The sequence below is a fragment of the Pseudophryne corroboree genome, chromosome 6 (genome assembly GCF_028390025.1).
Source record: "Pseudophryne corroboree isolate aPseCor3 chromosome 6, aPseCor3.hap2, whole genome shotgun sequence".
In the NCBI taxonomy this organism is placed as follows: Eukaryota; Metazoa; Chordata; class Amphibia; order Anura; family Myobatrachidae; genus Pseudophryne; species Pseudophryne corroboree.
In genome coordinates, this window is record NC_086449.1 from 435,951,948 (window position 1) to 435,979,558 (window position 27,611).

Consider the following 27,611-nt stretch of genomic DNA (forward strand, 5'->3'; position numbering starts at 1 on the left):
TGAAACGGCCGTCTGTGACAAGTGGTGCTGAACAGTGCACGGTTCAGCCCACTCACCTCCTGGTATCGTATATTCGACAAAAAAATGTTTTGTCATTAATTGTTTAATTTTTTAATTTTTGTTTAATCTGCTATCCATTATTTACAGTATTAAGACATTCAACACTCTTTGATGTCTCTTTTTTTCTCTCCCACTCTTATACCCTAATTAGTGAGATATAATTCATACTATTACAAGTGTTTTGAGATATCCCTAACAGCTGGCTTCGGCCTTCTTCTGCAATACTCTAGGGGTATCACCAATAGCGGAAATATTAATCCCTTTGCCCACTACTATTAGGATTAAGAATATATAATTGAATTCTGTACTATCATAATAAAAACCTTAAGATATCTGTGTAATTTCACACCATTACTCAATAGGCCCAGACAACCCGCCTCTCTCATCCATTGTCCGCTATATTAAGCTATATGACAGTAGACAGCAGAAGACGGGCTCTGAACCTATACGTTTCCTATATCTTACTTTTTCAGTACTCTCTCATCCTGACGCCAGCTATATAACTCCCCTGCAATGCTAAGAGTAACAGGGAAACTGTGCGCAATAATGGACAGCAGAAGTACTGTATCTGGTATATGCCAATAACCATACACTCTCTCATTCACAATCTATGGGATATTACTGCCACATCTCACTGGCTACGCCCAATCTCGTCTGATCTTGGAAGCTAAGCAGTGAATAGCCTGATTAGTACCTGGATGGGAGACTTCCAGGGAATATTAGGTGCAGTAACAAATACCTCTGTATACATGTGAAAAGCAGAGGTGTTGGAGCAACCTTTGACTGTTACCATTTTCATATCTATATTCCCCTCTTCTCATTGAATCTCTTTCTGATCACACACTCATCTAGAGCTCTTTTGCATATTGCAATTATTGATCAGAAAATTTAGAAATAGCAGATTAATCGTTACCAGGATAAACCATTACAATTGGCATTGGAAGAATTTTCTGTTATGCTGAAATTAAATTCTTAATATTTTCATCTCAGGTGTCACTGTTACCTTAAATAGTAATATTACTTGGAGAACTGCCACTCCAAAATTATTACTTCACAAGTGAGAATCATTTGACTTTCTCCGTAAATATTATATACTATATGTGTGTTGAATTGTGTACCAGAATTTTATCATACTATAATTAAAAGTTAAGTTTTAGTTTTTTAAGCGTGCCCCAACACAGAGTCTCTCTTTCTCCTTTGTAACTTTCATGTTATAAACTTTACAAATAATGTTATTTCTATGTGCTATGATGTACAAGGAAACTACTGCACATAAGCAGCAATTTTGTGATAGTTTTGGAACAATTGAATATTTACCTGGTGGTCCATATGCTAAAATGAAAAAAAGACAACAAAAAAATGTACTTTAAAAAAGTTACAAAATAGAAATGAAATGAATCCTGTATCACTTAAACCAAATTTACAGCATTTTGTAATGTTATCAAGTAATTTTCTATAGAATGTTTTGGAAATAGATTTGGTTTAAAGAAAACTATAGTGCCAAGGCAAATCATCATAACAGAATGTCATCCATTGTTTTTGGCTAAATTTTGGTTGCAAGTCTGACAGTGAAATGCTTACCGCCTTCAGATGGTGGGGATACTGGAAGAGAAAATAGAAGATAATATAATTTATTCCAGTAACAAAGAAGGAAATAAGTTTATTCATATTACTGTAACAAATGTAGTGGCAATATTAAGACTTAAAATCCTGATGAATACTGATTCATATGGTGGTCTGTGAAAAATATAATATGTGTCTTCAGAAAAACTTTAAATTCCAATACATTAACCTACAGGTATTAATTTTAAAAAAGATATCCTCCCTTACGATATGTGAGTATTTACAAGTACTTAATTTTAATACACAATGTAATACATACACACTAAATATTCTAGCATACATAGTGAGTTTGGGAGTTACAGGTGAATTTTAATCAACACATAAATACTATGGGGTATATGCAATTCACGGCGAATCGCGGCAATTTTTCGCCGTTTTTTAATTTGACTTAATTCGACAGGTGAATTCCGGAAGGTGGCTGCCGGAATTCACCATATTCAATGAAAAACGGATTCGCCAGAACCGCGGGCAAAAATCGGCCGATTTGGCGGATTTTGCCGCGATTTAAAAAAACGGGAAAAATGGGAAAAACCCGAGAAAAAAAATGGCGTGGGGTCCCCCCTCCAAAGCATAACCTGGCGTGGGGTCCCCCCTCCAAAGCTGGTCCTGGTTCTAAAAATCCTGGGAAAAATTGGCCAGGGATCCCCCGTATTTTTAAAACCAGCACCGGGCTCTGTGCCTGGTGCTGGTGCCAAAAATACGGGGGACAAAAAGAGTAGGGGTCCCCCGTATTTTTAACACCAGCACCGGGCTCCACTAGCTGGACAGATAATGCCACAGCCGGGGGTCACTTTTATGCCGTGCCCTGCGGCCGTGGCATTAAATATCCAACTAGTCACCCCTGGCCGGGGTACCCTGGGGGAGTGGGGACCCCTTCAATCAAGGGGGTCCCCCCCCAGCCACCCAAGGGCCAGGGGTGAAGCCCGAGGCTGTCCCCCCCATCCAATGGGCTGCGGATGGGGGGGCTGATAGCCTTTTGTGATAATGTAAAGAATATTGTTTTTTCCAGCAGTACTACAAGTCCCAGCAAGCCTCCCCCGCAAGCTGGTACTTGGAGAACCACAAGTACCAGCATGCAGGAGAAAAACGGGCCCGCTGGTACCTGTAGTACTACTGGGAAAAAAATACCCAAATAAAAACAGTACACAGACACCTTGATAGTAAAACTTTATTACACACTACCGACACACACATACTTACCTATGTTGACACGCCGACTGCCACGGTCTCCGACGATCCGAGGGTACCTGTGAAAAATTTTTACTCACCTTCCAGCGTCCAGAGGTAAATCCAGGTCCAGAGATAATCCACGTACTTGGCAAAAAAACAAACCGCAAATACCCGCTCCATACCGGACTGAAAGGGGTCCCATGCTTTCACATCAGACCCCTTTCTCCCAAATGCCGGGACATCACGTGACTCCTGTCACTGAAGTCCCTTCAGCCAATCAGGAAGCGCTACTTCCGTGGCGCTCACCTGATTGGCTGTGCACTGTCTGAGCTGTCAGACAGCGCATCGCAAAGCCGCTCCATTACTTTCAATGGTGGGAACTTTGCGGGTAGCGGTGGGGTTAACCCGCGGTCAGCCGCTGACCGGCGGGTGATCTCACCGCTAGCCGCTAAGTTCCCACCATTGAATATAATGGACGGGGCTGTGCGATGCGCTGTCTGCTCAGACGCGCAGAGCCAATCAGTTGAGCGCAACGAAGTTGCGCTTCCTGATTGGCTTTAGAGACCTTTCTGTGACAGCTGTCACTGACAGGTCTCATTCGTGGAAAGGGGTCTCATGTGTCAGCATGGGACCCCTTTCAGTCCGTTTGGTCGGGTATTTGCGGTTTGTTTTTTTCTACAAGTACGTGGATTTATCTCTGGACCATGGCTGAGGTGAGTATATTGATCTTTTATTTTCAGGTACCCCTGGATTCTACATGGAGAAGAGGACCGATGTTGGCGTGTGAACATAGGTAAGTATGTGTGTGTCGGTAGTGTGTAATAAAGTTTTACTGTCACTGTGTCTGTGTACTGTTTTTATTTGGGTATTTTTTTTCCAGTAGTACTACAGGTACCAGCGGGCCCATTTTTCTCCCGCATGCTGGTACTTGTGGTTCTCCAAGTACCAGCTTGCGGGGGAGGCTTGCTGGGACTTGTAGTACTGCTGGAAAAAACAATATTCTTTTCATTATCACAAAAGGCTATCAGCCCCCCCATCCGCAGCCCATTGGATGGGGGGACAGCCTCGGGCTTCACCCCTGGCCCTTGGGTGGCTGGGGGGGGACCCCTTGATTGAAGGGGTCCCCACTCCCCCAGGGTACCCCGGCCAGGGGTGACTAGTTGGATATTTAATGCCACGGCCGCAGGGCACGGCATAAAAGTGACCCCCGGCTGTGGCATTATCTGTCCAGATAGTGGAGCCGGATGCTGGTGTTAAAAATACGGGGGACCCCTACTCTATTTGTCCCCCGTATTTTTGGCACCAGCACCAGGCGCAGAGCCCGGTGCTGGTTTTAAAAATACGGGGGATCCCTGGCCAATTTTTCCCCGGATTTTTAGAACCAGGACCAGCTCGATGAGCCCGAGGCTGGTTATGCTTTGGAGGGGGGACCCCACGCCATTTTTTTTTAGGATTTTATTGTTCCAGCAATAAAAAAAAAAATTAAAAAAAATAATATTTAAAAAAATATATAAATAATATTTGTGTCTCCAAAAAAAAAAAAAAAAGTACCTAATCCCTTCTAATATAAATAGATATGCTATTCCTAAAAAAAAAACCACCAAAAAAAACATGTTTAAATTTTTTTTTATTGTTTTCACCCTCCAAAGTGTGGCGGATTGAAAATGATGAATTTGCTGTCTAAAAGCACTGCTGTCGAATTTTCAAACTTGAATTAAATATGCTTTGGTCGAATTGCAGCACTTGTATCATTGCAGAAAAGTCGAATTTGCAAAAATTCGAATTTCAAAAAGTCGAATTTTGAAAGTCCGTTTTTTGGTCGGAAAGCACTGAATTGCATAGGCAAATTTTTTTTTTGGGCGAAAATGACCCGAAATTCGACAATTTCGGGAATTCGACCGCAATTGCATATACCCCTATAATGTTTATTTTTAAAATATGGTAAATAGAAATGAATGTATTCTTAAAAAGCATACACTACAGTATATTTTGTCCATACAATGGCAGTATTAAATTAAGCTATCTTTTCTTCTACCATGCACAAAATTGCAATAAGTTATATGTCTTTCACACATCTTTCTAATTCACATTACTGTGTACATGTTAGGAGTTTATTGTAGGAATGATTTTTGTTGCAAAACTACATGGGTTTGATAATGATCCTGAAGTGCATAATGGAAAAATATGAGAATCTAATAATGTGGAAGAATTTAGAGTATATCTCTTGGTCTTTTCATAGGTCTACAAAATCTTATGTTACAGTTGTTTTGGTGAAATACCTCATAGTGCAAAAGTATGTCCCAGTAAACAAGTATATCTCTGACATCAAAGTAAAATGACACTTGATGTCATAGTATGGATATTCTGTACATGTTATAAACTTTACAAATAATGTTATTTATATGTGCTATGATGTACAAGGAAACTACTGCACATAAGCAGCAATTTTGTGATAGTTTTGGAACAATTGAATATTTACCTGGTGGTCCATATGCTAAAATGAAAAAAAGACAACAAAAAATTTACTTTAAAAAAGTTACAAAATGGAAATTAAATGAATCCTGTATCACTAAAACCAAATTTACAGCATTTTGTAATGTTATCAAGTAATTTTCTATAGAATGTTTTGGAAATAGATTTGGTTTAAAGAAAACTATAGTGCCAAGGCAAATCATCATAACAGAATGTCATCCATTGTTTTTGGCTAAATTTTGGTTGCAAGTCTGACTGTGAAATGCTTACCGCCTTCAGATGGTGGGGATACTGGAAGAGAAAATAGAAGATAATATAATTTATTCCAGTAACAAAGAAGGAAATAAGTTTATTCATATTACTGTAACAAATGTAGTGGCAATATTAAGACTTAAAATCCTGATGAATACTGATTCATATGGTGGTCTGTGAAAAATATAATATGTGTCTTCAGAAAAACTTTAAATTCCAATACTGTAACCTACAGGTATTAATTTTGAAAAGATATCCTCCCTAGATATGTGAGTATTTACAAGTACTTAATTTTAATACTTAATGTAATAAATACAAACTAAAAATTCTAGTATACATAGTGAGTTTGGGAGTTTGAGGTGAATATTAATCAACAAATAAATACTACAACATTTATTTTTAAAATATGGTAAATAGAAATGAAGGTGTTCTGAAAAAGCATACACTATAATTTGCCCATGTAATGGCAGTACTAAATTAGGCTATCTTTTCTTCTACCATGCACAGAATAACAATAAGTTATATGTATTTCACACTACTTTCTAATTAACGTTTCTGTGTGCATTTTAGAAGTTTATTGTAGTCATTATTTTTGATGCAAAACTACATGGGTTTTATAATGATCCTAAAGGGCATAATGGTTAAATATGAGAATTTAATAATGTGATAAGAATTTAGAGTATCTCTCTTGGTCTTTTTATAGGTCTACAAAATCTTATGTTACAGTTTTTTTGTGTGAAATACTTCATAATACTAAAAGTATATCCCAGTAAACAAGTAAATCTCTGATATCAAAGCAGAATGACACTTGATGTCATAGTATGGATATTCTGTACAAGTTATAAACTTTACAGAGTGATAAGATAGAAATCCATGTACTAATGTTATTTATATGTGCTATGATGTACAAGTAAACTACTGCATATAAACAGCAATTTTGTTATTGCTTTGGAACAACTGAATATTTACCAGGAGGTCCATATAATAAAATGAAAAAAGAAAACAAGAAAAATATTTTAAAAAAATTACAAAATGGAAATCACATGAATCCTGTATAACTAAAACCAAATGTACAGCATTTTGTAATATAATCAAGTAATTTTCTAATGAATTTTTGGGAAATAGATTTGGTTTAAAGAAAGCTATATACTGACAAGCCAACTCATCATAACAATATGTCAATCCATTGTTTTTGGCTAAATTTTGGTTGCAAGTCTATGACAGTGAAATGTTTACCGCCTTCAGCTGGTGGGGTTACTGGAAGAGAAAATAGAAAATAATATAATTTATTGCAGTAACACAGAAAGGAAATAAGTTTATTCATATTACTGTAACAAACAAACCTAGTGGCTATATTAAGAATTAAAATCCTGATGAATACTGATTCATATGGTGGTCTTTGAAAAATATAATATGTGTCTTCAGAAAAACTTTCAAATCCAATACTGTAACCTACAGGTATTAATTTTGAAAAGATATCCTCCCTTACGATATGTGAGTATTTACAAGTACTTAATTTTAATACACAATGTAATACATACACACTAAATATTCTAGCATACATAGTGAGTTTGGGAGTTACAGGTGAATTTTAATCAACACATAAATACTATAATGTTTATTTTCAAAATATGGTAAATAGAAATGAATGTATTCTTAAAAAGCATACACTACAGTATATTTTGTCCATACAATGGCAGTATTAAGTTAAGCTATCTTTTCTTCTACCATGCACAAAATTGCAATAAGTTATATGTCTTTCACACATCTTTCTAATTCACATTACTGTGTACATTTTAGGAGTTTATTGTAGGAATGATTTTTGTTGCAAAACTACATGGGTTTGATAATGATCCTGAAGTGCATAATGGAAAAATATGAGAATCTAATAATGTGGAAGAATTTAGAGTATATCTCTTGGTCTTTTCATAGGTCTACAAAATCTTATGTTACAGTTGTTTTGGTGAAATACCTCATAGTACAAAAGTATGTCCCAGTAAACAAGTATATCTCTGACATCAAAGTAAAATGACACTTGATGTCATAGTATGGATATTCTGTACATGTTATAAACTTTACAAATAATGTTATTTCTATGTGCTATGATGTACAAGGAAACTACTGCACATAAGCAGCAATTTTGTGATAGTTTTGGAACAATTGAATATTTACCTGGTGGTCCATATGCTAAAATGAAAAAAAGACAACAAAAAATGTACTTTAAAAAAGTTACAAAATGGAAATTAAATGAATCCTGTATCACTAAAACCAAATTTACAGCATTTTGTAATGTTATCAAGTAATTTTCTATAGAATGTTTTGGAAAAAGATTTGGTTTAAAGAAAACTATAGTGCCAAGGCAAATCATCATAACAGAATGTCATCCATTGTTTTTGGCTAAATTTTGGTTGCAAGTCTGACAGTGAAATGCTTACCGCCTTCAGATGGTGGGGATACTGGAAGAGAAAATAGAAGATAATATAATTTATTCCAGTAACAAAGAAGGAAATAAGTTTATTCATATTACTGTAACAAATGTAGTGGCAATATTAAGACTTAAAATCCTGATGAATACTGATTCATATGGTGGTCTGTGAAAAATATAATATGTGTCTTCAGAAAAACTTTAAATTCCAATACTGTAACCTACAGGTATTAATTTTGAAAAGATATCCTCCCTAGATATGTGAGTATTTACAAGTACTTAATTTTAATACTTAATGTAATAAATACAAACTAAAAATTCTAGTATACATAGTGAGTTTGGGAGTTTGAGGTGAATATTAATCAACAAATAAATACTACAACATTTATTTTTAAAATATGGTAAATAGAAATGAAGGTGTTCTGAAAAAGCATACACTATAATTTGCCCATGTAATGGCAGTACTAAATTAGGCTATCTTTTCTTCTACCATGCACAGAATAACAATAAGTTATATGTATTTCACACTACTTTCTAATTAACGTTTCTGTGTGCATTTTAGAAGTTTATTGTAGTAATTTTTTTTGATGCACAACTACATGGGTTTTATAATGATCCTAAAGGGCATAATGGTTAAATATGAGAATTTAATAATGTGATAAGAATTTAGAGTATATCTCTTGGTCTTTTTATAGGTCTACAAAATCTTATGTTACAGGTTTTTTGTGTGAAATACTTCATAATACTAAAAGTATATCCCAGTAAACAAGTAAATCTCTGATATCAAAGTAGAATGACACTTGATGTCATAGTATGGATATTCTGTACAAGTTATAAACTTTACAGAGTGATAAGATAGAAATCCATGTACTAATGTTATTTCTATGTGCTATGATGTACAAGTAAACTACTGCATATAAACAGCAATTTTGTTATTGCTTTGGAACAACTGAATATTTACCAGGAGGTCCATATAATAAAATGAAAAAAGAAAACAAAAAAATATTTTAAAAAAATTACAAAATGGAAATCACATGAATCCTGTATAACTAAAACCAAATGTACAGCATTTTGTAATATAATCAAGTAATTTTCTAATGAATTTTTGGGAAATAAATTTGGTTTAAAGAAAGCTATATACTGACAAGCCAACTCATCATAACAGTATGTCAATCCATTGTTTTTGGCTAAATTTTGGTTGCAAGTCTATGACAGTGAAATGCTTACCGCCTTCAGCTGGTGGGGTTACTGGAAGAGAAAATAGAAAATAATATAATTTATTGCAGTAACACAGAAAGGAAATAAGTTTATTCATATTACTGTAACAAACAAACCTAGTGGCTATATTAAGAATTAAAATCCTGATGAATACTGATTCCTATGGTGGTCTTTTAAAAATATAATATGTGTCTTCAGAAAAACTTTCAATTCCAATACTGTAACCTACAGGTATTAATTTTGAAAAGATATCCTCCCTTACGATATGTGAGTATTTACAAGTACTTAATTTTAATACACAATGTAATACATACACACTAAATATTCTAGCATACATAGTGAGTTTGGGAGTTACAGGTGAATTTTAATCAACACATAAATACTATAATGTTTATTTTCAAAATATGGTAAATAGAAATGAATGTATTCTTAAAAAGCATACACTACAGTATATTTTGTCCATACAATGGCAGTATTAAGTTAAGCTATCTTTTCATCTACCAAGCACAAAATTGCAATAAGTTATATGCCTTTCACACATCTTTCTAATTCACATTACTGTGTACATTTTAAGAGTTTATTGTAGTAATGGTTTTTGTTGCAAAACTACATGGGTTTGATAATGATCCTGAAGTGCATAATGGAAAAATATGAGAATCTAATAATGTGGAAGAATTTAGAGTATATCTCTTGGTCTTTTCATAGGTCTACAAAATCTTATGTTACAGTTGTTTTGGTGAAATACCTCATAGTACAAAAGTATGTCCCAGTAAACAAGTATATCTCTGACATCAAAGTAAAATGACACTTGATGTCATAGTATGGATATTCTGTACATGTTATAAACTTTACAAATAATGTTATTTCTATGTGCTATGATGTACAAGGAAACTACTGCACATAAGCAGCAATTTTGTGATAGTTTTGGAACAATTGAATATTTACCTGGTGGTCCATATGCTAAGATGAAAAAAAGACAACAAAAAATTTACTTTAAAAAAGTTACAAAATGGAAATTAAATGAATCCTGTATCACTAAAACCAAATTTACAGCATTTTGTAATGTTATCAAGTAATTTTCTATAGAATGTTTTGGAAATAGATTTGGTTTAAAGAAAACTATAGTGCCAAGGCAAATCATCATAACAGAATGTCATCCATTGTTTTTGGCTAAATTTTGGTTGCAAGTCTGACTGTGAAATGCTTACCGCCTTCAGATGGTGGGGATACTGGAAGAGAAAATAGAAAATAATATAATTTATTCCAGTAACAAAGAAGGAAATAAGTTTATTCATATTACTGTAACAAATGTAGTGGCAATATTAAGACTTAAAATCCTGATGAATACTGATTCATATGGTGGTCTGTGAAAAATATAATATGTGTCTTCAGAAAAACTTTAAATTCCAATACTTTAACCTACAGGTATTAATTTTGAAAAGATATCCTCCCTAGATATGTGAGTATTTACAAGTACTTAATTTTAATACAAAATGTAATAAATACAAACTAAAAATTCTAGTATACATAGTGAGTTTGGGAGTTTGAGGTGAATATTAATCAACAAATAAATACAACAACATTTATTTTTAAAATATGGTAAATAGAAATGAAGGTGTTCTGAAAAAGCATACACTATAATTTGCCCATGTAATGGCAGTACAAAATTAGGCTATCTTTTCTTCTACCATGCACAGAATAACAATAAGTTATATGTATTTCACACTACTTTCTAATTAACGTTTCTGTGTGCATTTTAGAAGTTTATTGTAGTAATGATTTTTGATGCAAAACTACATGGGTTTTATAATGATCCTAAAGGGCATAATGGTTAAATATGAGAATTTAATAATGTGATAAGAATTTAGAGTATATCTCTTGGTCTTTTTATAGGTCTACAAAATCTTATGTTACAGTTTTTTTGTGTGAAATTCTTCATAATACTAAAAGTATATCCCAGTAAACAAGTAAATCTCTGATATCAAAGTAGAATGACACTTGATGTCATAGTATGGATATTCTGTACAAGTTATAAACTTTACAGAGTGATAAGATAGAAATCCATGTACTAATGTTATTTCTATGTGCTATGATGTACAAGTAAACTACTGCATATAAACAGCAATTTTGTTATTGCTTTGGAACAACTGAATATTTACCAGGAGGTCCATATAATAAAATGAAAAAAGAAACCAATAAAAATATTTTAAAAAATTACAAAATGGAAATCACATGAATCCTGTATAACTAAAACCAAATGTACAGCATTTTGTAATATAATCAAGTAATTTTCTAATGAATTTTTGGGAAATAGATTTGGTTTAAAGAAAGCTATATACTGACAAGCCAACTCATCATAACAATATGTCAATCCATTGTTTTTGGCTAAATTTTGGTTGCAAGTCTATGACAGTGAAATGCTTACCGCCTTCAGCTGGTGGGGTTACTGGAAGAGAAAATAGAAAATAATATAATTTATTGCAGTAACACAGAAAGGAAATAACTTTATTCAGATTACTGTAACAAACAAACCTAGTGGCTATATTAAGAATTAAAATCCTGATGAATACTGATTCCTATGGTGGTCTTTTAAAAATATAATATGTGTCTTCAGAAAAACTTTCAATTCCAATACTGTAACCTACAGGTATTAATTTTGAAAAGATATCCTCCCTTACGATATGTGAGTATTTACAAGTACTTAATTTTAATACACAATGTAATACATACACACTAAATATTCTAGCATACATAGTGAGTTTGGGAGTTACAGGTGAATTTTAATCAACAAATAAATACTATAATGTTTATTTTCAAAATATGGTAAATAGAAATGAATGTATTCTTAAAAAGCATACACTACAGTATATTTTGTCCATACAATAGCAGTATTAAGTTAAGCTATCTTTTCCTCTACCATGCACAAAATTGCGATAAGTTATATGTCTTTCACACATCTTTCTAATTCACATCACTGTGTACATTTTAGGAGTTTATTGTAGTAATGATTTTTGTTGCAAAACTACATGGGTTTGATAATGATCCTGAAGTGCATAATGGAAAAATATGAGAATCTAATAATGTGGAAGAATTTAGAGTATATCTCTTGGTCTTTTCATAGGTCTACAAAATCTTATGTTACAGTTGTTTTGGTGAAATACCTCATAGTACAAAAGTATGTCCCAGTAAACAAGTATATCTCTGACATCAAAGTAAAATGACACTTGATGTCATAGTATGGATATTCTGTACATGTTATAAACTTTACAAATAATGTTATTTCTATGTGCTATGATGTACAAGGAAACTACTGCACATAAGCAGCAATTTTGTGATAGTTTTGGAACAATTGAATATTTACCTGGTGGTCCATATGCTAAAATGAAAAAAAGACAACAAAAAATGTACTTTAAAAAAGTTACAAAATGGAAATTAAATGAATCCTGTATCACTAAAACCAAATTTACAGCATTTTGTAATGTTATCAAGTAATTTTCTATAGAATGTTTTGGAAATAGATTTGGTTTAAAGAAAACTATAGTGCCAAGGCAAATCATCATAACAGAATGTCATCTATTGTTTTTTGGCTAAATTTTGGTTGCAAGTCTGACAGTGAAATGCTTACCGCCTTCAGATGGTGGGGATACTGGAAGAGAAAATAAAAGATAATATAATTTATTCCAGTAACAAAGAAGGAAATAAGTTTATTCATATTACTGTAACAAATGTAGTGGCAATATTAAGACTTAAAATCCTGATGAATACTGATTCATATGGTGGTCTGTGAAAAATATAATATGTGTCTTCAGAAAAACTTTAAATTCCAATACTGTAACCTACAGGTATTAATTTTGAAAAGATATCCTCCCTAGATATGTGAGTATTTACAAGTACTTAATTTTAATACTTAATGTAATAAATACAAACTAAAAATTCTAGTATACATAGTGAGTTTGGGAGTTTGAGGTGAATATTAATCAACAAATAAATACTACAACATTTATTTTTAAAATATGGTAAATAGAAACGAAGGTGTTCTGAAAAAGCATACACTATAATTTGCCCATGTAATAGCAGTACTAAATTAGGCTATCTTTTCTTCTACCATGCACAGAATAACAATAAGTTATATGTATTTCATACTACTTTCTAATTAACGTTTCTGTGTGCATTTTAGAAGTTTATTGTAGTAATTATTTTTGATGCAAAACTACATGGGTTTTATAATGATCCTAAAGGGCATAATGGTTAAATATGAGAATTTAATAATGTGATAAGAATTTAGAGTATATCTCTTGGTCTTTTTATAGGTCTACAAAATCTTATGTTGTAGTTTTTTTGTGTGAAATACTTCATAATACTAAAAGTATATCCCAGTAAACAAGTAAATCTCTGATATCAAAGTAGAATGACACTTGATGTCATAGTATGGATATTCTGTACAAGTTATAAACTTTACAGAGTGATAAGATAGAAATCCATGTACTAATGTTATTTCTATGTGCTATGATGTACAAGTAAACTACTGCATATAAACAGCAATTTTGTTATTGCTTTGGAACAACTGAATATTTACCAGGAGGTCCATATAATAAAATGAAAAAAGAAAACAAAAAAAATATTTTAAAAAAATTACAAAATGGAAATCACATGAATCCTGTATAACTAAAACCAAATGTACAGCATTTTGTAATATAATCAAGTAATTTTCTAATGAATTTTTGGGAAATAGATTTGGTTTAAAGAAAGCTATATACTGACAAGCCAACTCATCATAATATGTCAATCCATTGTTTTTGGCTAAATTTTGGTTGCAAGTCTATGACAGTGAAATGCTTACCGCCTTCAGCTGGTGGGGTTACTGGAAGAGAAAATAGAAAATAATATAATTTATTGCAGTAACACAGAAAGGAAATAAGTTTATTCATATTACTGTAACAAACAAACCTAGTGGCTATATTAAGAATTAAAATCCTGATGAATACTGATTCATATGGTGGTCGTTGAAAAATATAATATGTGTCTTCAGAAAAACTTTCAAATCCAATACTGTAACCTACAGGTATTAATTTTGAAAAGATATCCTCCCTTACGATATGTGAGCATTTACAAGTACTTAATTTTAATACACAATGTAATACATACACACTAAATATTCTAGCATACATAGTGAGTTTGGGAGTTACAGGTGAATTTTAATCAACACATAAATACTATAATGTTTATTTTCAAAATATGGTAAATAGAAATGAATGTATTCTTAAAAAGCATACACTACAGTATATTTTGTCCATACAATGGCAGTATTAAGTTAAGCTATCTTTTCTTCTACCATGCACAAAATTGCAATAAGTTATATGTCTTTCACACATCTTTCTAATTCACATTACTGTGTACATTTTAGGAGTTTATTGTAGGAATGATTTTTGTTGCAAAACTACATGGGTTTGATAATGATCCTGAAGTGCATAATGGAAAATATGAGAATCTAATAATGTGGAAGAATTTAGAGTATATCTCTTGGTCTTTTCATAGGTCTACAAAATCTTATGTTACAGTTGTTTTGGTGAAATACCTCATAGTACAAATGTATGTCCCAGTAAAGAAGTATATCTCTGACATCAAAGTAAAATGACACTTGATGTCATAGTATGGATATTCTGTACATGTTATAAACTTTACAAATAATGTTATTTCTATGTGCTATGATGTACAAGGAAACTACTGCACATAAGCAGCAATTTTGTGATAGTTTTGGAACAATTGAATATTTACCTGGTGGTCCATATGCTAAAATGAAAAAAAGACAACAAAAAATGTACTTTAAAAAAGTTACAAAATGGAAATTAAATGAATCCTGTATCACTAAAACCAAATTTACAGCATTTTGTAATGTTATCAAGTAATTTTCTATAGAATGTTTTGGAAATAGATTTGGTTTAAAGAAAACTATAGTGCCAAGGCAAATCATCATAACAGAATGTCATCCATTGTTTTTGGCTAAATTTTGGTTGCAAGTCTGACAGTGAAATGCTTACCGCCTTCAGATGGTGGGGATACTGGAAGAGAAAATAAAAGATAATATAATTTATTCCAGTAACAAAGAAGGAAATAAGTTTATTCATATTACTGTAACAAATGTAGTGGCAATATTAAGACTTAAAATCCTGATGAATACTGATTCATATGGTGGTCTGTAAAAAATATAATATGTGTCTTCAGAAAAACTTTAAATTCCAATACTGTAACCTACAGGTATTAATTTTGAAAAGATATCCTCCCTAGATATGTGAGTATTTACAAGTACTTAATTTTAATACTTATTGTAATAAATACAAACTAAAAATTCTAGTATACATAGTGAGTTTGGGAGTTTGAGGTGAATATTAATCAACAAATAAATACTACAACATTTATTTTTAAAATATGGTAAATAGAAATGAAGGTGTTCTGAAAAAGCATACACTATAATTTGCCCATGTAATGGCAGTACTAAATTAGGCTATATTTTCTTCTACCATGCACAGAATAACAATAAGTTATATGTATTTCACACTACTTTCTAATTAACGTTTCTGTGTGCATTTTAGAAGTTTATTGTAGTAATTATTTTTGATGCAAAACTACATGGGTTTTATAATGATCCTAAAGGGCATAATGGTTAAATATGAGAATTTAATAATGTGATAAGAATTTAGAGTATATCTCTTGGTCTTTTTATAGGTCTACAAAATCTTATGTTACAGTTTTTGTGTGTGAAATACTTCATAATACTAAAAGTATATCCCAGCAAACAAGTAAATCTCTGATATCAAAGTAGAATGACACTTGATGTCATAGTATGGATATTCTGTACAAGTTATAAACTTTACAGAGTGATAAGATAGAAATCCATGTACTAATGTTATTTCTATGTGCTATGATGTACAAGTAAACTACTGCATATAAACAGCAATTTTGTTATTGCTTTGGAACAACTGAATATTTACCAGGAGGTCCATATAATAAAATGAAAAAAGAAAACAAAAAAAATATTTTTAAAAAATTACAAAATGGAAATCACATGAATCCTGTATAACTAAAACCAAATGTACAGCATTTTGTAATATAATCAAGTAATTTTCTAATGAATTTTTGGGAAATAGATTTGGTTTAAAGAAAGCTATATACTGACAAGCCAACTCATCATAACAATATGTCAATCCATTGTTTTTGGCTAAATTTTGGTTGCAAGTCTATGACAGTGAAATGCTTACCGCCTTCAGCTGGTGGGGTTACTGGAAGAGAAAATAGAAAATAATATAATTTATTGCAGTAACACAGAAAGGAAATAAGTTTATTCAGATTACTGTAACAAACAAACCTAGTGGCTATATTAAGAATTAAAATCCTGATGAATACTGATTCATATGGTGGTCTTTGAAAAATATAATATGTGTCTTCAGAAAAACTTTCAAATCCAATACTGTAACCTACAGGTATTAATTTTGAAAAGATATCCTCCCTTACGATATGTGAGTATTTACAAGTACTTAATTTTAATACACAATGTAATACATACACACTAAATATTCTAGCATACATAGTGAGTTTGGGAGTTACAGGTGAATTTTAATCAACACATAAATACTATAATGTTTATTTTCAAAATATGGTAAATAGAAATGAATGTATTCTTAAAAAGCATACGCTACAGTATATTTTGTCCATACAATGGCAGTATTAAGTTAAGCTATCTTTTCTTCTACCATGCACAAAATTGCAATAAGTTATATGTCTTTCACACATCTTTCTAATTCACATTACTGTGTACATTTTAGGAGTTTATTGTAGGAATGATTTTTGTTGCAAAACTACATGGGTTTGATAATGATCCTGAAGTGCATAATGGAAAAATATGAGAATCTAATAATGTGGAAGAATTTAGCGTATATCTCTTGGTCTTTTCATAGGTCTACAAAATCTTATGTTACAGTTGTTTTGGTGAAATACCTCATAGTACAAAAGTATGTCCCAGTAAAGAAGTATATCTCTGACATCAAAGTAAAATGACACTTGATGTCATAGTATGGATATTCTGTACATGTTATAAACTTCAGGAGAAGGTCAGTTTGGTGCCGCACAGGACCTTTCTAAAGAATTTTTCTTTGTAATGGGCTCTTATGAAATTTGTCCCTTGTGAACCAACAGTACATATACATAAGAAATGCCTGTATCGGTCTTAAAGGAGTTACTGTTGTTGGTGGTGCACCCAGAGTCAATAGTACGTATCAAAGTTACAAAGGAGAAAGAGAGACTCTGTGTTGGGGCACGCTTAAAAAACTAAAACTTAACTTTTAATTATAGTATGATAAAATTCTGGTACACAATTCAACACACATTTAGTATATAATATTTACGGAGAAAGTCAAATGATTCTCACTTGTGAAGTAATAATTTTGGAGTGGCAGTTCTCCAAGTAATATTACTATTTAAGGTAACAGTGACACCTGAGATGAAAATATTAAGAATTTAATTTCAGCATAACAGAAAATTCTTCCAATGCCAATTGTAATGGTTTATCCTGGTAACGATTAATCTATTTCTAAATTTTCTGATCAATAATTGCAATATGCAAAAGAGCTCTAGATGAGTGTGTGATCAGAAAGAGATTCAATGAGAAGAGGGGAATATAGATATGAAAATGGTAACAGTCAAAGGTTGCTCCAACACCTCTGCTTTTCACGTGTATACAGAGGTATTTGTTACTGCACCTAATATTCCCTGGAAGTCTCCCATCCAGGTACTAATCAGGCTATTCACTGCTTAGCTTCCAAGATCAGACGAGATTGGGCATAGCCAGTGAGATGTGGCAGTAATATCCCATAGATTGTGAATGAGAGAGTGTATGGTTATTGGCATATACCAGATAGAGTACTTCTGCTGTCCATTATTGCGCACAGTTTCCCTGTTACTCTTAGCATTGCAGGGGAGTTATATAGCTGGCGTCAGGATGAGAGAGTACTGAAAAAGTAAGATATAGGAAACGTATAGGTTCAGAGCCCGTCTTCTGCTGTCTACTGTCATATAGCTTAATATAGCGGACAATGGATGAGAGAGGCGGGTTGTCTGGGCCTATTGAGTAATGGTGTGAAATTACACAGATATCTTAAGGTTTTTATTATGATAGTACAGAATTCAATTATATATTCTTAATCCTAATAGTAGTGGGCAAAGGGATTAATATTTCCGCTATTGGTGATACCCCTAGAGTATTGCAGAAGAAGGCCGAAGCCAGCTGTTAGGGATATCTCAAAACACTTGTAATAGTATGAATTATATCTCACTAATTAGGGTATAAGAGTGGGAGAGAAAAAAAGAGACATCAAAGAGCGTTGAATGTCTTAATACTGTAAATAATGGATAGCAGATTAAACAAAAATTAAAAAATTAAACAATTAATGACAAAACATTTTTTTGTCGAATATACGATACCAGGAGGTGAGTGGGCTGAACCGTGCACTGTTCAGCACCACTTGTCACAGACGGCCGTTTCACCTGAAGGTGGCTTGTTCACTGTGTGAGGTGGTGGTGGAAGAGAGTCTATTTAAGGCAAGAAGGGGGGTGGTCTCAAAATTCAGACCAATCACAGGAAGGAGGAAGTAGATTGTGTGATGTCAGAAAGACATCCTGCGCATCACTTCCGGTTTCAAAATCCGGAGATTAATGTTTTTTCATTATACATTGGGCCGTATCTATGGTTAGATAGGGCTTATAATATTGAGTGAGATAAAATAAACGAATAGGAAGGATAATTGTTTAAAATTAATTGTTGGGGCCAAGATCGAGGTATTGGCTCCATTGCCAGAAGTTTATAAGTCACTGGAGTTGTCAGGGACGCGTCACTAGACATGGTCGCGTCACTTCCGGTTGAAAAGACCGGAAGTGGTGCGCGTGGCCGTCATACGGAGTTTATATAAGGCTGAGTGGAAAGGTCACATAGGGCTGTGGATAACTAGGGATGAGCCTCAGGGGGAGTGGGGGGGTACATATTAGCCCAGATGATAAGGCCACAATCGGAGTAAAAACTCCGTGGCCGGAAATGGCGTCAGTAATAGGACATGGTCGTGTCACTTCCGGTTGAAAAGACCGGAAGCGGCGCGCGTGGCCGTCATACGGAGTTTATATAAGGCTGAGTGGAAAGGTCACTTAGAGCTGGGGATAACTGGGGATGAGCCTCAAGGGGAGTGGGGGGGGTTTACATATTGGCCCGGATGATGAGGTCACAATCGGAGTGAAAGCTCCGTGACCGGAAATGGCGTCAGTATACCATCATACAGGAAATGCTTGGTTGCATCACTTCCTGTTTACATATCCCCATTCGTAATAATCAGACTTACGTGGGCGCATAACGGGACATGGACGCATAACTTCCGGTCACGAGGGCCGGAAGTGGCGAAAAAAGCCGTCACTTATAAGTTTATGTGCGGCTGATTAAAGGGTGATTTTAGACTGGAAATAGCTGATTGAGCCTACGGAGGAATGAAGGAATATGAAAATACATATTTAGATGGCCATGACAGTGGGACCGCATACGAAGTAAAAGCTCCGTGACCGGAAGTGGCGTCGGAGCATCATCATATAGAAAAAACCCTAGCTGCATCACTTCCTGTTCTGAAAGGGATAAGAAAAGCTATGTGCAACCATTGTTGTAGATAGGAAAATAGTGATCTATTTGTAGTGTTTATATTTTAATGGTTGCTGGGTAACCATAAGGTAAATAAAATAAAAGATGTTGAGTTTAAAAATATGCATTTGTAATTTGTGTCTATAAATTGCTGGCAAAAAGAGTCATTAGGTTATATTTTAGTGTGTTTTTGTGATTTCTGAGTGAATGTGTAGTGAGTAGAAATTGGTGCCGTGTTGGTGCAATATGAGTGTGTGGCGGTTAGTTTGAATATGAATAAGGGGGTGAGTCATCGTAAATACCTGTATTGGGAGTGCCATATGGGTATGAATGTGGGTTGGTGTAAATGTGAGAGAATAAGTGGAATTGTTGGATAAAGAGGTTGATTGGATGGGGGCAGATGAAGAAAAGGGAAGGGAAAAGGTGAGGTTGGGAGACCATTAGTATAGGTGTCTTTTTGGAACATCAAATAAAAACTCCATAATTTATGTGTTCGTTCATGCCTTTTGGCGCAAGACTGTTGAGTTTGAAGGTCCATTCGGATTCATGTTTGAGCAATTCTTGCATCAAATCTCCTCCGCGTATTCCTAGGTTGATTCTATCCAGACCAAAGGCTTTGAGTTCTTTGGGATTGCCCTGATGATGGTTAAAAAAGTGGCGCGCCACTGACGTTAGTTTTTTCATTTTTTTAATATCGGATGATGCATTTCTCACAGAGCCTATGTGTTCCAGGATACGTTGTTTTAGGGCTCTTGTGGTAATGCCCACATATTTCATGTCACAGCTACATGATATGCAGTATACAACTCCAACTGCATTGCAGTTGATAAATTGGTTAATTAATTTCTCTTCTCCATACCGATCAATAATGGAAGATGTTTTGACCATATGTGGGCATGCTTTACAATTTCCACATGGGAAGGAGCCCTTGATGGTTGGCTGTTTTTTGGGATTTTTGGTGAAATGGCTACTGGTGAGTTTATCTTTGAGATTTTTGGACCTTCTCCAACTCATGGAGGGTTTTTGTCCTATTGTTTCTGCTAGGTCCTTGTCTAGAAGTAAGACTGGCCAGTGCCTGTTAATGGATTCTTGTATCTCCCTCCACTCTCTGCAAAAGGTGCCCACGAATCTGAGCTTGTTATCTTGTTCCGGTGATTTGTGAGTTTTTGTCTGTGGAAAGATCAACTTGTCCCTCGGTGTCTGGCTGGTGTGCCATTTTGCTTTTTTGATAGACCTATGACTATAGCCACGTTCACGTAATCTTGTTGTTAGTTCCATACTTTTCTCTAAAAAGATTGAAGAATCTGAGCAATTTCTTTTCAAACGTAAGAACTCACCCTTAGGGATATTTTCCACTGTTGGGGGGAAAATGTGCACTTGTTTGATGTAGCAGGCTGTTTGTGGATGTTTCTTTGCGATATAGTTTGGTTTCTATTTGGCCATTGGGTGCTCTAGAAATCACAAGGTCTAGGAAGCATACTGAGTCCTTACTGATGTGATATGTGAGTTTGAGATTATTGTCATTGGTGTTTAATTCCTCAATGAATGTTAATAACAAACTTCTGTCACCTTCCCAAATCAGGATGATGTCATCGATGTAGCGCCACCATGCAACTACATGCCGTGTATATTTCTCATTATTGGGATGCATCACAATTTCCCTCTCCCACCAGCCTAAGTACAGGTTCGCATACGTTGGTGCGCAGGTCGCGCCCATCGCTGTGCCGCGAGTTTGAAGATAGAACCTGTCGTTAAAGGTGAAGTAGTTCCTCGTTAGTATGAAGTCCAATAATTCAATTAGTAGGTCATGAAACTCATTATTGCCAGCCATTTCAAGAAAGTATCTGACTGCTTTTATACCGATCTGATGTTTGATGCTGGTGTAGAGCGATTCTACATCTAATGTTACCAAAAGGTGGTTGTCATCGAGTTGGACATCATGTAGTTTTTGGAGTATGTCCGTTGTATCCCGCAGATATGAAGGAAGGTTTAACACGTGTTGTCGTAAGTGCAAATCCAAAAAGGTACTCGGTTTTTCCAGAATTCCACCTTGTCCTGATACAATAGGTCGTCCTGGTGGTACTGTGATGTTTTTATGAACCTTGGGTAGAAGATATAGTGTGGGTGTTTTGGGTTTGGTGGTTGTTAGATATTCAGTTTCCTCCTTGGTTAATGTGCCTTGGGAGTATGCCCGATCTAAGATCCTATTGAGGGCGATCCTAAAGTTGTCAGTTGGATCGAACGTTATTTGTTTGTAACATTGTATATCCCCCAGTTGTCTCATTGTCTTAATGAGACAACTGGGGGATATATAATGTTACAAACAAATAACGTTCGATCCAACTGACAACCACCAAACCCAAAACACCCACACTATATCTTCTACCCAAGGTTCATAAAAACATCACAGTACCACCAGGACGACCTATTGTATCAGGACAAGGTGGAATTCTGGAAAAACCGAGTACCTTTTTGGATTTGCACTTACGACAACACGTGTTAAACCTTCCTTCATATCTGCGGGATACAACGGACATACTCCAAAAACTACATGATGTCCAACTCGATGACAACCACCTTTTGGTAACATTAGATGTAGAATCGCTCTACACCAGCATCAAACATCAGATCGGTATAAAAGCAGTCAGATACTTTCTTGAAATGGCTGGCAATAATGAGTTTCATGACCTACTAATTGAATTATTGGACTTCATACTAACGAGGAACTACTTCACCTTTAACGACAGGTTCTATCTTCAAACTCGCGGCACAGCGATGGGCGCGACCTGCGCACCAACGTATGCGAACCTGTACTTAGGCTGGTGGGAGAGGGAAATTGTGATGCATCCCAATAATGAGAAATATACACGGCATGTAGTTGCATGGTGGCGCTACATCGATGACATCATCCTGATTTGGGAAGGTGACAGAAGTTTGTTATTAACATTCATTGAGGAATTAAACACCAATGACAATAATCTCAAACTCACATATCACATCAGTAAGGACTCAGTATGCTTCATAGACCTTGTGATTTCTAGAGCACCCAATGGCCAAATAGAAACCAAACTATATCGCAAAGAAACATCCACAAACAGCCTGCTACATCAAACAAGTGCACATTTCCCCCCAACAGTGGAAAATATCCCTAAGGATGAGTTCTTACGTTTGAAAAGAAATTGCTCAGATTCTTCAATCTTTTTAGAGAAAAGTATGGAACTAACAACAAGATTACGTGAACGTGGCTACAGTCATAGGTCTATCAAAAAAGCAAAATGGCACACCAGCCAGACACCGAGGGACAAGTTGATCTTTCCACAGACAAAAACTCACAAATCACCGGAACAAGATAACAAGCTCAGATTCGTGGGCACCTTTTGCAGAGAGTGGAGGGAGATACAAGAATCCATTAACAGGCACTGGCCAGTCTTACTTCTAGACAAGGACCTAGCAGAAACAATAGGACAAAAACCCTCCATGAGTTGGAGAAGGTCCAAAAATCTCAAAGATAAACTCACCAGTAGCCATTTCACCAAAAATCCCAAAAAACAGCCAACCATCAAGGGCTCCTTCCCATGTGGAAATTGTAAAGCATGCCCACATATGGTCAAAACATCTTCCATTATTGATCGGTATGGAGAAGAGAAATTAATTAACCAATTTATCAACTGCAATGCAGTTGGAGTTGTATACTGCATATCATGTAGCTGTGACATGAAATATGTGGGCATTACCACAAGAGCCCTAAAACAACGTATCCTGGAACACATAGGCTCTGTGAGAAATGCATCATCCGATATTAAAAAAATAAAAAAACTAACGTCAGTGGCGCGCCACTTTTTTAACCATCATCAGGGCAATCCCAAAGAACTCAAAGCCTTTGGTCTGGAAAGAATCAACCTAGGAATACGCGGAGGAGATTTGATGCAAGAATTGCTCAAACATGAATCCGAATGGACCTTCAAACTCAACAGTCTTGCGCCAAAAGGCATGAACGAACACATAAATTATGGAGTTTTTATTTGATGTTCCAAAAAGACACCTATACTAATGGTCTCCCAACCTCACCTTTTCCCTTCCCTTTTCTTCATCTGCCCCCATCCAATCAACCTCTTTATCCAACAATTCCACTTATTCTCTCACATTTACACCAACCCACATTCATACCCATATGGCACTCCCAATACAGGTATTTACGATGACTCACCCCCTTATTCATATTCAAACTAACCGCCACACACTCATATTGCACCAACACGGCACCAATTTCTACTCACTACACATTCACTCAGAAATCACAAAAACACACTAAAATATAACCTAATGACTCTTTTTGCCAGCAATTTATAGACACAAATTACAAATGCATATTTTTAAACTCAACATCTTTTATTTTATTTACCTTATGGTTACCCAGCAACCATTAAAATATAAACACTACAAATAGATCACTATTTTCCTATCTACAACAATGGTTGCACATAGCTTTTCTTATCCCTTTCAGAACAGGAAGTGATGCAGCTAGGGTTTTTTCTATATGATGATGCTCCGACGCCACTTCCGGTCACGGAGCTTTTACTTCGTATGCGGTCCCACTGTCAGGGCCATCTAAATATGTATTTTCATATTCCTTCATTCCTCCGTAGGCTCAATCAGCTATTTCCAGTCTAAAATCACCCTTTAATCAGCCGCACATAAACTTATAAGTGGCGGCTTTTTTCGCCACTTCCGGCCCTCGTGACCGGAAGTTATGCGTCCATGTCCCGTTATGCGCCCACGTAAGTCCGATTATTACGAATGGGGATATGTAAACAGGAAGTGATGCAACCAAGCATTTCCTGTATGATGGTATACTGACGCCATTTCCGGTCACGGAGCTTTCACTCCGATTGTGACCTCATCATCCGGGCCAATATGTAAACCCCCCCACTCCCCTTGAGGCTCATCCCCAGTTATCCCCAGCTCTAAGTGACCTTTCCACTCAGCCTTATATAAACTCCGTATGACGGCCACGCGCGCCGCTTCCGGTCTTTTCAACCGGAAGTGACGCGACCATGTCCTATTACTGACGCCATTTCCGGCCACGGAGTTTTTACTCCGATTGTGGCCTTATCATCTGGGCTAATATGTACCCCCCCACTCCCCCTGAGGCTCATCCCTAGTTATCCACAGCCCTATGTGACCTTTCCACTCAGCCTTATATAAACTCCGTATGACGGCCACGCGCACCACTTCCGGTCTTTTCAACCGGAAGTGACGCGACCATGTCTAGTGACGCGTCCCTGACAACTCCAGTGACTTATAAACTTCTGGCAATGGAGCCAATACCTCGATCTTGGCCCCAACAATTAATTTTAAACAATTATCCTTCCTATTCGTTTATTTTATCTCACTCAATATTATAAGCCCTATCTAACCATAGATACGGCCCTATGTATAATGAAAAAACATTAATCTCTGGATTTTGAAACCGGAAGTGATGCGCAGGATGTCTTTCTGACATCACACAATCTACTTCCTCCTTCCTGTGATTGGTCTGAATTTTGAGACCACCCCCCTTCTTGCCTTAAATAGACTCTCTTCCACCACCACCTCACACAGTGAACAAGCCACCTTCAGGTGAAACGGCCGTCTGTGACAAGTGGTGCTGAACAGTGCACGGTTCAGCCCACTCACCTCCTGGTATCGTATATTCGACAAAAAAATGTTTTGTCATTAATTGTTTAATTTTTTAATTTTTGTTTAATCTGCTATCCATTATTTACAGTATTAAGACATTCAACACTCTTTGATGTCTCTTTTTTTCTCTCCCACTCTTATACCCTAATTAGTGAGATATAATTCATACTATTACAAGTGTTTTGAGATATCCCTAACAGCTGGCTTCGGCCTTCTTCTGCAATACTCTAGGGGTATCACCAATAGCGGAAATATTAATCCCTTTGCCCACTACTATTAGGATTAAGAATATATAATTGAATTCTGTACTATCATAATAAAAACCTTAAGATATCTGTGTAATTTCACACCATTACTCAATAGGCCCAGACAACCCGCCTCTCTCATCCATTGTCCGCTATATTAAGCTATATGACAGTAGACAGCAGAAGACGGGCTCTGAACCTATACGTTTCCTATATCTTACTTTTTCAGTACTCTCTCATCCTGACGCCAGCTATATAACTCCCCTGCAATGCTAAGAGTAACAGGGAAACTGTGCGCAATAATGGACAGCAGAAGTACTGTATCTGGTATATGCCAATAACCATACACTCTCTCATTCACAATCTATGGGATATTACTGCCACATCTCACTGGCTACGCCCAATCTCGTCTGATCTTGGAAGCTAAGCAGTGAATAGCCTGATTAGTACCTGGATGGGAGACTTCCAGGGAATATTAGGTGCAGTAACAAATACCTCTGTATACATGTGAAAAGCAGAGGTGTTGGAGCAACCTTTGACTGTTACCATTTTCATATCTATATTCCCCTCTTCTCATTGAATCTCTTTCTGATCACACACTCATCTAGAGCTCTTTTGCATATTGCAATTATTGATCAGAAAATTTAGAAATAGCAGATTAATCGTTACCAGGATAAACCATTACAATTGGCATTGGAAGAATTTTCTGTTATGCTGAAATTAAATTCTTAATATTTTCATCTCAGGTGTCACTGTTACCTTAAATAGTAATATTACTTGGAGAACTGCCACTCCAAAATTATTACTTCACAAGTGAGAATCATTTGACTTTCTCCGTAAATATTATATACTATATGTGTGTTGAATTGTGTACCAGAATTTTATCATACTATAATTAAAAGTTAAGTTTTAGTTTTTTAAGCGTGCCCCAACACAGAGTCTCTCTTTCTCCTTTGTAACTTTCATGTTATAAACTTTACAAATAATGTTATTTCTATGTGCTATGATGTACAAGGAAACTACTGCACATAAGCAGCAATTTTGTGATAGTTTTGGAACAATTGAATATTTACCTGGTGGTCCATATGCTAAAATGAAAAAAAGACAACAAAAAAATGTACTTTAAAAAAGTTACAAAATAGAAATGAAATGAATCCTGTATCACTTAAACCAAATTTACAGCATTTTGTAATGTTATCAAGTAATTTTCTATAGAATGTTTTGGAAATAGATTTGGTTTAAAGAAAACTATAGTGCCAAGGCAAATCATCATAACAGAATGTCATCCATTGTTTTTGGCTAAATTTTGGTTGCAAGTCTGACAGTGAAATGCTTACCGCCTTCAGATGGTGGGGATACTGGAAGAGAAAATAGAAGATAATATAATTTATTCCAGTAACAAAGAAGGAAATAAGTTTATTCATATTACTGTAACAAATGTAGTGGCAATATTAAGACTTAAAATCCTGATGAATACTGATTCATATGGTGGTCTGTGAAAAATATAATATGTGTCTTCAGAAAAACTTTAAATTCCAATACATTAACCTACAGGTATTAATTTTAAAAAAGATATCCTCCCTTACGATATGTGAGTATTTACAAGTACTTAATTTTAATACACAATGTAATACATACACACTAAATATTCTAGCATACATAGTGAGTTTGGGAGTTACAGGTGAATTTTAATCAACACATAAATACTATGGGGTATATGCAATTCACGGCGAATCGCGGCAATTTTTCGCCGTTTTTTAATTTGACTTAATTCGACAGGTGAATTCCGGAAGGTGGCTGC

At 35.1% G+C, this 27,611-nt stretch overlaps 3 pseudogenes; 2 read left to right on the forward strand and 1 right to left on the reverse strand.

The window, feature by feature from the left end:
• The first annotated feature begins 676 nt into the window (after nucleotides 1-676).
• Nucleotides 677-795, forward strand: LOC134939059 (5S ribosomal RNA; annotated as a pseudogene).
• A 17,166-nt stretch (nucleotides 796-17,961) lies between these two features.
• Nucleotides 17,962-18,080, reverse strand: LOC134936853 (5S ribosomal RNA; annotated as a pseudogene).
• Nucleotides 18,081-26,182: 8,102 nt separating this feature from the next.
• Nucleotides 26,183-26,301, forward strand: LOC134939060 (5S ribosomal RNA; annotated as a pseudogene).
• Nucleotides 26,302-27,611: the final 1,310 nt, after the last annotated feature.